This window comes from Cherax quadricarinatus, chromosome 68 (assembly GCF_038502225.1).
Source record: "Cherax quadricarinatus isolate ZL_2023a chromosome 68, ASM3850222v1, whole genome shotgun sequence".
NCBI classification, from domain to species: domain Eukaryota; kingdom Metazoa; phylum Arthropoda; class Malacostraca; order Decapoda; family Parastacidae; genus Cherax; species Cherax quadricarinatus.
This window is the reverse complement of record NC_091359.1, coordinates 11,640,971-11,648,592: the sequence shown is the minus strand read 5'-3', so window position 1 is coordinate 11,648,592 and position 7,622 is coordinate 11,640,971. Positions and strand designations below refer to the sequence as shown.

At 33.6% G+C, this 7,622-nt stretch overlaps 1 non-coding gene across 1 annotated transcript; it reads right to left on the bottom strand.

Moving 5' to 3' along the window:
- Positions 1-5,242: 5,242 nt before the first annotated feature.
- On the bottom strand, positions 5,243-7,203 carry LOC128697609 (uncharacterized). Its single transcript, XR_011393914.1, has 2 exons — positions 7,081-7,203; positions 5,243-5,740 (listed from the first exon to the last, which is right to left on the bottom strand). It is a non-coding gene; the product is annotated as an uncharacterized protein (transcript).
- Between the last annotated feature and the right edge of the window lie 419 nt (positions 7,204-7,622).

Sequence of the window (7,622 nt, the reverse complement as noted above, 5' to 3'; positions counted from 1 at the left end):
CACTACCACTATTACTACCTCTTCTACTACTACTACTACTACTGATGAAATTGAGACACATGTGCGGCGTCTGGTTGTCTTCGTTGTGGACGTTTCGCCATCCAGTGGCTGGCTGGCTGGCGAAACGTCTACGATAGGGATGCCCGGGTGTTGCGCATTTGTCTTAATTTCATCTTGTCGGTATTATATACCATTCTTGTACTACTACTACTACTACTACCACCTCTTCCTGCCTATACATAGCCGTCCTGCTCCACTTCTGGTTAGTGTGACTTTGTAAATGGTCCAAGTCGGACCGAAACGTCGTCGTAAGCTTCTCTCTTTTATGTGCGGGTTATTTGTTTATCACCATGTTCATTTAATATATTTATAGATGACACTGTAAAAAAAGTGACTACAGGGGTGTTTGGTGAAAGGTGTGAGATTAACATATACACAACGAAATACAGAGTTGTCGCTTTCTTTTCGTCGATGACACTATGTTTTTTTGAGATTCCAAAGAGAGATTGCAATGGGTGGTGGACATATTTGGAATGGTATGTAAAAGAAGGAAATTAAAAGTAAACAAATGAAAGCGTAAGGTGATATAGTTAACAAACAATTTAGGCAATGAGAGACTCGATATAAGACTGGGCGGACGGAGTATAGAACTGAATTCATTAGATATTTGGGGATGGACTTGTCGGCGGATGGGTCTATGAAAGACGAGGTGAATCACAGAGCTGACGAGGGGAAAACAAATGAGTGATTTATTGAAACATCTACGGAGACAAACAACGATATCCAGACTGGTAAGATGGGGTTGAGGTGATTTGGACATTTAGAGAGAATGGATCACAAGAGGTTGAGTTAGAGTTGTATAAATCTGTAACGTAGGGGAGGCGGGGTAGGAGACACCCTAAGAATGGTTGGAGGTAAATGAGCTTTATGCAAAAGCTTGGACAACTAGCACGCATGCGTGGTCGTTTTAGATAGGAGTGGAGGGCAAGGGTTTACTTATAACGAGGTACTGTGGGAGTTTGAGCAGAGTAACATTTTTGAAGTGAAACCAGTTTGCCGGACTTGAATCCTGGAGGTGCTAAGTACAGTGCCTGCGCTCTGAAGGAGGGTTGGAGATATTTCTGGTTCTGAACTTTAATATCTTCGCGACTCTGGCAAGAGAGTGAACTAGTGATAGTGAAATTTTTTCTTCCTTCTCGAGTAACTTGCTTAGATGGGAAGCTGCCAATGTTATATATATATATATATATATATATATATATATATATATATATATATATATATGCAATAAGATCAAAGTAAACAAGTGATTTCAGAATATGCAAAACAACCACTGTGAGAGAATAGTGAAATTCCAAGCGTTTTTGTGACTTCTCACATTATCAAGGAACTATAAAAGTAATATATCAAAGGAAGGCATACATAGGGTCTAGACCACACCTCACCATCACATCCCACAACTAAGCAACACCTGACGTGCGACGACACGCGACTCATAAGAAAGGAGGAACACTGCAGCAGGCCCACTTGCCCAACTAGACAGGTTCTTCACGACATCCCACTTACAAAATATTCTACCCAAGAATTAAAATTTATTATTTGTGCAATGTATTAAATTCTTCCAAAATTTTTATTAATTATAAATGGATCTAATTTATATAAAGAAAAGGAAATATTCATATTCATTTTCAAACCTACTTTTTATGAAACATGATTCAATTATATTCCTGTCTACCATGGACTTGCTTGATACAACTCTCTCGATTTTTTGAAAATCAATTAGATGGTAAAAATCTATCATATGAATAAATAGAGCATTGGAATCTTGTCCAGTTCTAATGCTATATTTATGTTGTTTTTTATCTTAGTTCAAGATTTTTACCAGTTTGACCGTAATAAACTTTATCGCAAATTTTACAAGGAATCTTATACACACATCCGTCAGCATTTTGGGGGGAATTCTTTATCAAAAGTTTTTTTGCTGTATCAGGATTTTTAAATACAACTTTGATATTAAAAGTCTTAAGAGTAGGCATATCAACCAAGCTTTCATGGTAAGGGAGAACCAACATATTTTTAGTTCAATAAGGTTGGTTGTCCCTTTTTGGGTTGTAAAAAGTATTTCTAGCAATTTTAAAAGATTTATCAATTACGTTTCTTGGGCATTTCAGATCATTAGCTATTTCATAAATTTTGGATATTTCCTCATCTATGAACTCTGGACTACAAATACGCAAAGCTCTCAAAAACATTGATGATAAATCATACAGTTTAACTCTATCTTGATGTGAAGAATAATAGTGTACATAGGAACAGTTATTTGTAGGTTTTCTGTAAATTTTAAATTTTAATTCATTATTACCCTTAATAATTAAAACATCTAGAAAAGGCAATGAGTTATTTTCCTCAAACTCAACAGTAAAGTTTATGGAATTGGCTAAGCTATTTAACAAGAAAATGGCGTATATCTGCATTCTTGGGCATAAGACACAAAATATCATCAACATATCTGAACCATTTAGCTCTATTAGGGAGGATTGTGTTAAGCAACCTTGTTTCAAAAAATTCCATGTATAGGTTACTAAGAACAGGTGAGAGAGGATTTCCAATTGCCATACCAAACTCTTGAGTGTAAAACTTATCATTAAATACAAATTTTGCATCAACAATGCAAAGTTTAATAAGTTATTGGGAGTGCCCATAACCCTAGTACTTATAAATTAAATGATGTAGAACTTAGCCATACAGATTGCGAAAAGGACTTGGGGGTTATGGTGAGCAGCAACCTTAAACCAAGACAGCAATGCCTAAGCGTACGTAATAAGGCAAATAGATTACTGGGATTTATATCAAGAAGTGTAAGCAACAGAAGTCCAGAGGTCATACTGCAGCTTTATACATCATTAGTAAGGCCTCACCTTGATTATGCAGCTCAGTTCTGGTCTCCGTATTACAAAATGGACATAAATTCGTTAGAAAACATTCAGCGTAGGATGACTAAATTAATACATAGCATCAGAAATCTTCCTTATGAAGAAAGATTGAAGACTCTTAAGTTACATTCACTTGTTAGACGAAGAATGAGGGGAGACCTGATCGAAGTGTATAAGTGGAAGATAGGTATTAATAAAGGGGATATTAATAAGGTCTTGAGGATGTCTCTCCAAGAGAGAACCCGCAGTAATGGATTTAAATTAGATAAGTTTAGATTTAGAAAGGACATAGGAAAGTATTGGTGTGGAAATAGGGTAGTTGATGAGTGGAACAGTCTACCTAGTTGGGTTATTGAGGCTAGGACTTTGGGTAGTTTCAAATCTAGGTTGGATAAGTACATGAGTGGGAAGGGTTGGATTTGAGTGGGACTTTCACATCAGAGCTTATTTCTTGGGTAGCATTGAAAATTGGGTTGGGTAAATGTTTTGTGAGTGGGATGAATTGTAAAGGACCTGCCTAGTATGGGCCAGCAGGCCTCCTGCAGTGTTCCTCCTTTCTTATGTTTCTTATGTTCTTATGTAGAAACTGGCAATGGTAAATCATAATTAACAAGTTCTTCAGATAAGAAACTTAATAAATCATCAACAGGAACTTTCGTAAACAAGGAAGTAACATCAAAACTAACCATGTTAAAATCATTTAAGTCAGTCAAGGAGCTTAATTTATCAACTAAATCTATGTTGTTTTTAACATTAAAGTTAGAAATTTTACCAACAATAGGGCTCAAAATGTCAACAGGCCATTGGATAATTTATATGAAACTGATCCTATGGAGCTAATAATTGGTCTGACTGGATTACCTGGTTTATGTGTTTTTATTAATCCATACATGTAGGGTAAAGATGGATTAGTGGAAGTAAATTGTTTAATTAATTCATCTTTGCCTTTCAGTAGAAGTTTTGTTTTATTGAAATTGCTGTTAACGGTTTCTAGGGGATTCTTTCTAAGTTCAGAATAGGTTTCAGCATCATCTAAGAGATTATTCATTTTTCTTGGTAATCATTTTCTTTGATAATTACTATTGCATTTATTTTATCTGCTTTAGTAAGGCGCCAATGTTTTTTATTATTAAGTGTATCATAAGACTTGAAGAATCTCTGAGGGCAATTAAGAATGTTTTGTTTTAAAATAGAGCTATGTACCATTGAGCTGTGGTCTAGACCTTTTATATGACTTCCTTTGATGTAATATATATATATATATATATATATATATATATATATATATATATATATATATATATATATATATATATATATATATAATGTCGTGCCGAATATGTAAAACTGGTCAATTAGCAAGAACTCATTTAAAATTAAGTCCTTTCTAAAATTTTCTCTTATACGTTTTAAGATATATATTTTTCATTAATGTTAATGTAAAAAATTTTTAATTTTGCACCAAAAGAATCTTAGAAAACTTACCTAACCTTATTATAACAAGAGCAATTTATTTTAGCCTAACCCAACTAAATATATTTTAAATACGTTTGCAGTAATTTAATACTAAACAAACACAATCAAATATATTTTTTTCGTTAGGTTCAGAATGATTTTGGCGAAATTATTGCATTCACAAATTTTTACTTGTCCTATATTGCAAGATGAGCGTTGCTATTTAAGCCAAGATCGCAAGTTCTGCCTATTCGGCACATATATATATATATATGCAAAACAACCACTGTGAAAAAATAGGAATATAATTGAATCTTGTTTCATAAATAGCAGTTTTGACTATAATATGAATATTTCCTTTGGTTTATATAAATTAGATCCATTTATAATTAATAGAATTTGGGAAGAATTTAATAATACATTGGACAAATAATAAATTTTAAAATTCTTAATTCATGGGTAGAGTAATTTGTTGGTGGGTTGTGCGAAGGACCTGTCTAGTTGGGCCAGCGGGCCTGCTGCAATGTTCCCTTTCTTATGAGTCACGCGTCAGGTGTTGCTTTGTTGTGGGATGTGATAGCGAGATGTGGGCTAGACCCTTTATATGCTTTCCTTTGATGCATTACTTTCATTGTTCCTTGATAATCTGAGCAGTCACGAAAGCGCTTGGAATTTCTCTATTTTTTCACAGTGGTTGTTTTGCATATTCTGAAATCACCCGTTTACTGTCATTTTATTGCATATATATATATATATATATATATATATATATATATATATATATATATATATATATATATATATATCGCCAAGGCTTTATATAAATTTAATTTTGTGGAAATAACACTAACTACTAATTTTTAAAGTTTTATTTATCTGAATAAATTAGGAAAAGCATCACAAATCTGGCACCACTAAACCATTTCTTGTTATTTGTGCCGAAAACTTAACATTGCAACAAATTTTCACTCTTAACCATAGTATCCATAGCGGCGGCCATACAATCCGTATCCATGTCCAAGTAAACCACCATGAAGACCGAGACCAGATCCAATACCGATTCCGTGACCACCGATTCCGTGACCAAACCCGATGCCGCGACCAAAGCCGGTGCCATGATGTAAACCGAGGCCTCCAAAACTGCCTCCGAAACCGCCTCCTAAACCGCTTCCGAAACCGCCTCCTAAACCGCTTCCGAAACCGCCTCCTAAACCGCTTCCGAAACCGCCTCCAAAACCGCCTCCCAAACCTAACCCGCTGCCAAGACCGTAGGAGCGACCGTAGATCACGCCGCCATTTACACAGGAGGATCCCAGCAGCAGGGCAGCGCTGAGAGTGATCACCAACAGATTCTGAGGAAAACAGATATGTTACAAAACTTCTTTTAACACATTCTCGATATTTTGTAATTCTCTGATAAAAATAACCTTTGACAACATGTGATATATATATATATATATATATATATATATATATATATATATATATATATATATATATATATATATATGTCGTGCCGAATAGGCAGAACTTGCGATCTTGGCTTAAATAGCAACGTTCATCTTGCCATATAGGACAAGTGAAAATTTGTGTATGCAATAATTTCGCCAAAATCATTCTGAACCTAACGAAAAAAAATATATTTCACTGTGTTTGTTTAATATTAAATTATTGTAAGCAAATCTAAAATATATTTAGTTGGGTTAGGCTAAAATAAATTGTTCTTGTTATAAGTTTAGATAAGTTTCCTAAGTTCGTTTTGGTGCAAAATTATAGATTTTTACATTAACATTAATGAAAAAATATATCTTTAAACGTATAAGAGAAAATTTCAGAAAGGAATTACTTTTAAATGAGTTCTTGCTAATTGACCAGTTTTACATATTCGGCACGACACATATATATATATATATATATATATATATATAGATATATATATATATATATATATATATATATATATATATGCAATAAGATCACAGTAAACATGTGATTTTAAAATATGCAAAACAACCACTGTGAAACAGTAGTGAAATTCCAAGCGCTTTCGTGACTACTCACATTGTCAAGGAACTATGAAAGTAATACATCAAAGGAAGGCAATAAAAGGGCTTAGACCACACCTCACAGTCAACTCCCACAACAAAGGAACACCTGACGCTGCACAATACCAGACAATACGAGTCTGGTACATATATATATATATATAAATGTGGTGCCGAATATGTAAAACTGGTCAATTAGCAAGAATTCATTTAAAATTAAGTCCTTTCTAAAATTTTCTCTTATACGTTTAAAGATATATTTTTTCATTAATGTTAATGTAAAAATTTATAATTTTGCACTAAAAGAATCTTGGAAAACTTACCTAACCTTATTATAACAAGAACAATTTATTTTAGCCTAATCCAACTAAATATATTTTAGATTTGTTTACAATAATTTAATACTAAACAAACGCAGTGAAATATATTTTTTTTCGTTAGGTTTATAATGATTTTGGCGAAATTATTGCATACACAAATTTTCGCTTGTCTATACGGCAAGATGAGCGTTGCTATTTAAGCCAAGATCGCAAGTTCTGCCTATTCGGCACGACATTATATATATATATAAAATGTATATATATATATATATATATATATATATATATATATATATATATATATATATATATAGAGAAAAGACTGACCATGGTTGATATTGTCAAGTGGCTGTCCAGGTGAGTACTGATGCTCTAATCTTGTCGACGCTTTATATACTGTTCAGCCTGCATGCCATGATAACCTTCGGTGTGTTCTACGTAACAACTTTCTTGTTTCATGTCCATTAACGCCATGAACATATTCCAGTTTCATTAATGTATTATTAGTACGAACACTGGATACCTTCTTCTCTTGCCTATTTTTACATACACGCTCATTCATGTGTATGTATATATGGAGGTGGGAAATACAATGCCAACGATACGAAGTCGAAAGAGTGCTGTGCGCACGTGTATATGTAGGGATTATATTTAGTAAAACCCTTTAAAAGCAATTAGGCAAGTCTTTCTGCTTCGTTGTTTCTATAGTCCTAATTAATCCCCATGTTGTTTCTTAATCACATTCCAAATTTCTAAACTACTCAAACACATAATACTAACATATTAATCTATCTCTCCTTGCTCTTTCCTCTGTGTCCGTATTTAACTCTAACGTTTACTTCGCATCTCAAAAGCATACGCAATTTTAC